Raw genomic sequence first — 8,134 nt, forward strand, 5'->3', positions numbered from 1 at the left:
AAAGATGCCAAGAGCAGATACACTCCATTTGAATTGACTGGAAGTGAACTTTGGGTGCAGAGTGCTATCCTCTCACTGTTTTTTCTTTATGGTTAGCAAAAGTTGCAAAACAGTAGAAGCCAAGTTACAGAAGACAGATTTTATCTGTAGCAAGTTTCATCCTGCCCAAATTGTGTCATAAATGTTACAGAAACATCATATAGAATATAGACAAAACCCCAACTCACGTGAGCACGTGTTCTACCTTCTGGCAGCTATGTTTTGGATACTTCTGAAGTCCTTTCTCTCCTCTTATCAAAGCTGAATAAACCCCATAAACCTTTGAGTATAATCTTACCTAGTTTCAGTGCAGCCTCTTTAAGCTACCTGGAGCACCTGTGTGAAAGCAGGAGAGGAAATTTAACTATACTTGCTGGAGATTGTTGTCATTCCTCAATGGAAATAAGAACAAAAAGTCTTTTAAAAGAAGTTGTAATTCACGTTCAGGTCCAGTGACTGCCTGGCTTGACAGAAATTCTGAGTAGGATAAAGCATTTGTAGACCTGATACTTGTGTCGCTGATATACTAAACTCATTAGTGACTTCCTCTCTTCTGGTAGTGGTTTCTTTCCTTAAATCTTTGAGGGACAGATGTTTTTTCACAAGCTACAAGCCTTTATCAAGATCTAGGATATTTCAGCAGAGAGCGCATCCTAGTTAGTATGGGAAAATTTGATCAATTATTGCTCCTTTATTCAAACTGCTGTTTCATTGATTTCCATGTTTTAGGCAGAAAGAATCTAAAAGAAGTCTTTAGGCTTCTTTTAAAAATGCAGTCATTATGGTAGTTAAATTTTCAGATATGAGTTAATATCAAGAATATTGCATGTTTATTATATCAGTTTTCACTGATTCACTGTAATCTTCCCCCTGTGAATTTCCTACTTAGAGTGAGAAAGTACAACACTTGCTTTATCTCAATTTTAAGTCTGCTTGCTTAGACAATGAGTGTAAATTTCCAAATCTGTAGATAAAAGTATATAAGATATGCTTGCTCCAAAATGTTTTTTTTTTCTTGTTATTCGGTTGCAGAATTTATGCAGGCCTTATAATCACTAATTTTTTTTTAAAGAAATTTTAGACACTGAAAGCAAGGTCTGTAGTTTGGGTGGTAAAAGACAATAAGACTACCTGAAGTGATATACACCATATTGACATCTAATTGAAGAAACAGTGGCATTACTACCTTGCTTATGATACTGTGAGTAGGTAGAAGATATGGTGCATTTAGCTTGATAACCTTTGCTATTAAGCCAGACTAAAAAATGTTTTGGTATATATGTGTATAAATACATATAAATGTGTAATATGATAACAGGTTTCGGTTTGTGGGTAGTTTTTTTGTGTTTTTTTTCTTTTTTAGTTACTAATTGTTGGTGTATAATTTAGAAAATAGATAGGGAAGAGTAGTCACACTTCATACAAGGGGTGTATACATGCTAACCAGGGCATTTCCTTTTCACATTTTCCGCACTTGAGTAATCATAAGTAACCAGGATTACTGGATCTTGGTTGGGAAGATGAAGCATTTTTACTTCTCATGCAGTGAATCATCGAAAAATGTCAAATGCAGAATAGCCTGTTACTGTCACAGTACACCAAGAAACAGTGTTTTGTACATTGGCAACATAAATTGTTTGCAAGTGGTAGTATTATAAGTAAATATGTTCATAAACACCAGTTCCTTTCAATTAATTTTACAAATTAGACATGATCTTTTGCTATGTAATTGTCAGCAGATCTTTAAATATTGTTTAAGCTAATAGTGATGTTGAAATAGGAAAGTGGGGTAGACAGAACTCAATTCACAATTCACTGAGTTCTAACTCAGTATGTTAAATTCCTTGGGACTTTTCAAAAGAGATAAAAAAATAAGGAGTGAAGAGCAGAGCTCAATTACAGGTGTGAATTGCAGACCCATTGATAACTTAAGCTATTATTTCTTATGGCATAAGAAAAAAGTGAAAGTTGGATTCTCTACTTACAGTGTGAGGATAGCTGCAAAGATCACCACAATGCCTCAGATAAATAAACTAATTACTTCCACCTTGGAGGATTTTTATTCAAGTTTTTCTATTTCAGAAACTCTGAAATCACTGTTTATACCACAGAATGTGTATGAAACTTGTGAGAATAAACAAGAGATCAGAACCAACTCTGTGTCCCTACTCCCTCTCCAATGAGATGATTTTTTTATGTTGAGCATGTGGATTTCCTTAGTGCCAGATTGTTGTGGGGATCTGTGAGAGAGATGAGAAGAGATGGTTGATTGCATGTTTTTGTACAGTCTCAAAATGGCAGATGCATGTAGAAAGGGCTAGGAACAATGCTTTTCATCCCAGACCATCTATTCTTTTTTGGCAGATCTCCGTAAACAGCAAGTGTCTGCTAAGGGATGTGTGCAAGTAAGTATTATTGTCTCTTAGCTTTTTTAACATATAGATGGCAGGAGCATAAATGAGTCAATTATTAGAAACCTATAAATTACTATTACATAGAAGGTACTGTAATGAAACATTAATGAATTTGCATCTCAGTAAATTAACTGTGGAGTTCCTCTAGATTTATGCTGGTGTAGCGGGACACTTGACAGAAATTTTATGTGTTTCTCCCAAGCAGATGGAATACTGTTGATAGATCTAATAGCAACAGGTCTTGGGAGGTACTCTTTTAAAGGCTTTGTTAAAGAAGATTTTTAAAAAAGATTGGAAATACCAGAAAGAGGAGTCATGTGTCTTGTTTCAAGTTTAAATAACGCATGAATAGTGCATTACAAGTCCACACTGCTTATAATGCTGGAATACTATCCAGCGGCCTCTTGTTTTCTCAGTTTTAATGCAGATTAATCTATTTAAATTTAGATTGTAAGGGACAAAAATCAATGTCAGTACTGCTCAAAAAAATGAAGTACTTCCAGTGTGTTGGACTTGCAGTATGCTACCTATCCTTGGCTTGTGACCTTCCTGTTCTACCTCTGAAGTACTGAGAGAAAAATGTTCGTAATACTGAAAGAACTGAGAGAAGAGACCTTATAAATGTTTTAAAAGGCATCAGTGTGATTTTAAAGCTCTCCATAACAAATAAAACACAAGTGTGGATTTTTGCCTCTCCACCAGTATAGTAAGTCATCTGACTTTCCATTAGTATCGTGCTGTGTTTTCCAAGAAGAGAAATGCCATCATGTTCACAGAGTGCAATCAAAAAAAATCTTTCTCCAGCTTCCAAACGCTATTGAGGGGGCTGGACAAAGTTAAAGACAGCAGTTCGAAAGCCAGATCTGTTAGCCAAGATGGAATTAGACTTTTTGCTAAAAGAAAAATAACAATGAAAAATACAGACAGAGTGAACAGATTGAGGCTTTCTTTAATTCAGATACTGTAGTTTCTTCCTGTCACGTATTTTCTGAATAGATTCCACTGGACAGATTTGTAAGGTTTTTTGTTTTTTGTTTTTTTTTCCTGCCCTAGCATTTTTCTTTTTTCAATAGCCTTATGTTCCTTTTTGTATGATGCATTAGATACATGAAATAACTCTATTCCATTTTCTAATCTGTATTTGTTAGCTTTCAGGAGTCAGATCTTATTGCTAGGCAACTAAACAAGAAGGCTCCATCTCTGTATTAAGCAGTTTGCTGTATCCATGTCTGACCCTATGGTTATCTATACATACATCTGTAAAATTACTTAAGTGCAGCTGTAAACACCAAATATAAACATGCTGCATATATTATGCATATTGAATTTATCTTGAAACTGAGTTTTTAGTAGCCAAAATAGCTTGGAAAAAGACATGGGTTTTTACCTCTCCGTTTTTAGATATATTTCCTTCATATGCAGCTAGCTGTAAGGGCACTCTTAGTGCTAAAAATTATTTTGTATTTGGGCTATTAAAAGAAGAGCTATTTATATATTAACCACTACCATCTCTATCTTCTTACATCAGGATACCTCCATATTTTTATTAATGTCTCTGTAAGATTTTGATTACTGTAATTCTCTTTTTGCAGGTTTTCGAAAGCAACTATGAGACTGAGGAGTTAGTTAGAAAACCCAACAGCAGGGCTTTAGAAGATTGTACAGGCAGCAGCCTCTCTGAAGTTTTAAGAAAGCCTATACATTTAATATTTTAATGAGTTTATATCTGTTATCTTGGTGCTTGATTGTATTTCCAGTGCCATCCAGCTTATTTTGTTGATCTTCTGATAAGATGTTCTCAATAACATTATTGCCTTATTACTAAGGACTTAGTCTTCTTTTCATCAGCATCATTTTTGTAGCTAGAGAATCACTGTTCTGCCATGGAGAAAAAGGCTTCTGATGTCACAGATTGGCATGACCTTTTTAAAAAAACTTTTATATTGATTTTTAACTACTTCATGTCATGTTTTCAACATGTATATTCATATGTGTGATGTCCGAGTCTCACTTTTAGAATTGTAGAATTAAAGTCAGAAAGGATGTGTGGAGGTGATCTCATTCACAGTCCTGTTCAAGGCATGCTTAATCTCAGAGATGCAGGGCCTTCTCCTGTTCGATTTTTGAAAATCTCCACAGATGAAGTCTGCGCAGCCCCTCCAGGACTTTTTTCCTTGTGGCTTTTGTCCTTTCCCTTTGCACCTCTGGAGAGAGTCTGCTTTTATCTTCTCTAACTGCTCCCCAGGTGGCAGTAAACTGCATTTGGGTTCCTTGCAGGACACAATATTCCAGTAAGAGTATTCTAGATGTGGCCTCACAAGTGCTGATTAAAGGGAAGTAATGGCTTCCCCCAGTATGCTAGTTATGCTTGTGCTAAAGAGGTTGGGTATGTGATTTGCCATCATCACTGTGGAAGAGCATTGCTGACTCACATTCAAAACGCTCCCCTGTTCTGTACTGTTGTTTAGAAGCTCCAGTCTCTGCCAGGGCCTCAGTGTGCTTGGATCCACACGAACACTGTGATGAAACCAAGGTGACGGACAGGTGAATCTTAACAGGCGCTGCTTAGGCATGCTACTGTCACCACCCCTTAGTTGAGCACCTGATTTAGCTGGCTGAATTACATGGCCAGTTTTCTAAGAAAAAGCGTTGGAGAGAACAGGAGCCTTCCAATACCCTGTTCTGTGTTTTGAATTACACTTTAAACCAACTTCTGATCTTCAGGTATCTGCAAAAGAAGCTCTTTTTTATTCTGACTGGCTCATCTAGGCACACTTAGAGTTGGTTAGTATAAATAAAGGAACTGAACTGATCCATTTTCAGTGCTAATTTTGGTTCAGCTGTGATTAAAGTTGTTCCCCTGTCCTTCCTGTTCCGATCAGAAATAGATGGGTAACTGACTCATGTTAGAAAATATAGCATTTATAAATAGAAATGATCACATGCTGTGGGTGATCCCATGGAATGGGGCTTCAGGTGGAGGTAGGGTTTAAACCTTTTTTTCTGCTTTGCTGTCATAGCACCACTATTATTTGCATTTTCCACACAGCACCACTGCTTTTCTCACCTCTTCAATCTCACTCGCTGTATTTAGGAACTGAGGCAATCTGGCAAGTACCGTTGAGGAGAGGTGGGAAAACTGTAGGTCTGCACTATACTTAGTACTCAGTAGTGTTGTCAGCTGTGCTAAGGATGTGGGAGATTAGAAGGGAGATGCTGAAGCCCTCTCAGTTTTCCTCTACTGGCAGTCTGCGCAGACTCAGGTGTTTGTACTGGAGAGACATTGTTACTGTTCCTGAGTGGAGGAAAACACAGGCTGGTGGGGCCAAGTGTTCTGGTGGCAGTGACAGCACAGTTTCTCAGGCTAGTCCACGTGACAGTTTGTGGTCATCAGTTGTCTGAGTGCATAAAGGCGGCAAAGTGCACAGAACACATGGAGAGTAAGTTTCTCTTTCAATTTCTTCAGGGAAGAGAGTGCTTCTGAAGAGGAAATTTCACCATTACATACGACTGCAGCAATTAGCCTTTCGTTGAGCTGCAAAACATAATATTGGTTGTGGTGATGTACATCTCTGATGTAAACTAAACAAACGCAGGTGTATTCTATATAAGACATCAAATATCTTTCAGATTAAAGAGAGGCTTGCATCCTCCATTTAGGAATCCACTAAGCTGCCCAGTATCCACAAAATGAGGTTATTATATTTCATATTGTTCAGTTATAAATTTAAATCTCATGTGCCTACATCCAACCAGGCTGCATCTACTATAAATATTATTATTGATACAATATTATACACTGGCTATTTTATCTTACTGATTCTAGCTGTTTCTAAGATGTTACAGTTGAATGCATGAAAACAATACACTACTAAATAGTTACGTATAACACCTCCAATGTTAATAATATATTTTATACATAACCCCCCCCCATATTTTTGTGAGTATAGCTTGGTTTCACTAAAAAAAAGCCTGTTGGTTTTGTTTTCTTAACAATTTTCTTAACTACATCACCTTATCTATAGATCATAAAAACTTGTATCTACATTTTCTGTGAACTAAGATTCTGTGAAAATATAATAGGAACAGGATTCCTAGAGAGGTGGTTGATGCCCCCCGCCTGTCAGTGTTAAGGACAATGCCCTTAATATCATGCTTTAACATTTGATCAGCCCTGAACTGGCCAGGCAGTTGGACTAGATAATCATTGTAAGTCCCTTCCAATTGAAATGTGCTGTTCTGTTCTTTTCATACATTTATTTTACAGCTTGAGAGAAAAATGTATGTTACTTTCAAAAAACACTTCAATCTTCTAATAGAGCTTGTTCAACTACCCTCCTCAGCCTTTCCATGATGGTGCTTCAGAAATAGCAAAACTCACCTCAGTCATGACTTCATACCCAGACTAAATAAGTGCATCTTATTAATCTATCAGATTTCTTAGTTCTCTCTCAGTGACATAGCTGTGATTTCCAAACTTGCCTTTTTTTTTTTTTTTAATACAGTACTTCAATGGAGACATGAATCTGTTTGACACAAAATATTCTGAAATAAATACCTGGATTTTTAAACTTCAGTTAGAATGTAGTGGAGTCACAGGATAAGTGTCATAGCAAATTCTAAACATGATAAAAAGAATTGTGTAAACTACACATCTTCGTACATGCCAATAACATGCATATACGTATAATGTGTCAGGCTGTGATTGCTAGAACTTGGATTTTTCATCTCAGACTTCCTGGCATATGTGAATCTAACTTGCATCCATTACTCCCATGCAAACAAAAAGTTCTATTTTTAAAATCATTTCCTCAAAGGAAATTTTATGAAGAGGAAAGCTGAGATGGAAGAAGGAAATACATCCTGACGCACAGAATTTGGCTCCAGCATCCCCACCACCTGAGCTAATATTGTCCATGTCTGTATTAACAAGTAGGGTTGTGCAGTAAGAGCCAATCTATAGTTGGTGCCAAAAACCTTATATCCACATTATATGTGAATGGGGAAAAGGTGGGAATCTGCTCTGAACTAGCTACAATTTGTTCCTGTCAACTGAAAGACCATTAGTAGTTGGAGCACATTATATGGTCTGTGGAGGACATCTTTCAGCTTTGTTTCATTTGGGGGACATCTAGCTGTACACTGACCTGTGCTGCATAAAACGAAGTAAGGTAAGAGGGACTGAATAGGAGATTCACTTCAAAAGCGTGCTCGTGATCTGAACTTAAAGACTCATGTAGGTGCATCCATTGATTGGATGGTTTGAAAAGCTAACATATTCAACCAGGCTGCAGGGAATTAGCACCTTCTCCCCTTTGAAAATAAATTGTTTCTGTATTCACTGATTCTTAAAAAAATTATGCCAGTACAAATTCTCTGTGCTAGGGTGGGGAAACATGATAGAATATAAGGGTGTTCACAATGTAAGCTACTTGTTAGGTTAATAACAAAGGACTAAGCTGGTAAGTGATGACATTCTGTTTCAAAACTAAAATGGAGGGTTCATGAACAGAAATGTGCCTTCTGTGTAAGTGATATCACTGTTTGAAAGCCTTCACTATTTATCTTTTTTTTTTTTTTTTTTAATATAAAACAACAAGAGAACTTTCCCTGGTTTTGAAATTTTTAATTTCCATAATCTGAAAACTGATAAATTTAAGGTCTTGCATGAAGTCCAGTAC

The sequence above is a fragment of the Pezoporus wallicus genome, unplaced genomic scaffold, assembly GCF_028554395.1.
Source record: "Pezoporus wallicus isolate ANWC-B61680 ecotype Strahan unplaced genomic scaffold, APGP_CSIRO_Pwel_v1 contig_2025, whole genome shotgun sequence".
NCBI classification, from domain to species: Eukaryota; Metazoa; Chordata; class Aves; order Psittaciformes; family Psittacidae; genus Pezoporus; species Pezoporus wallicus.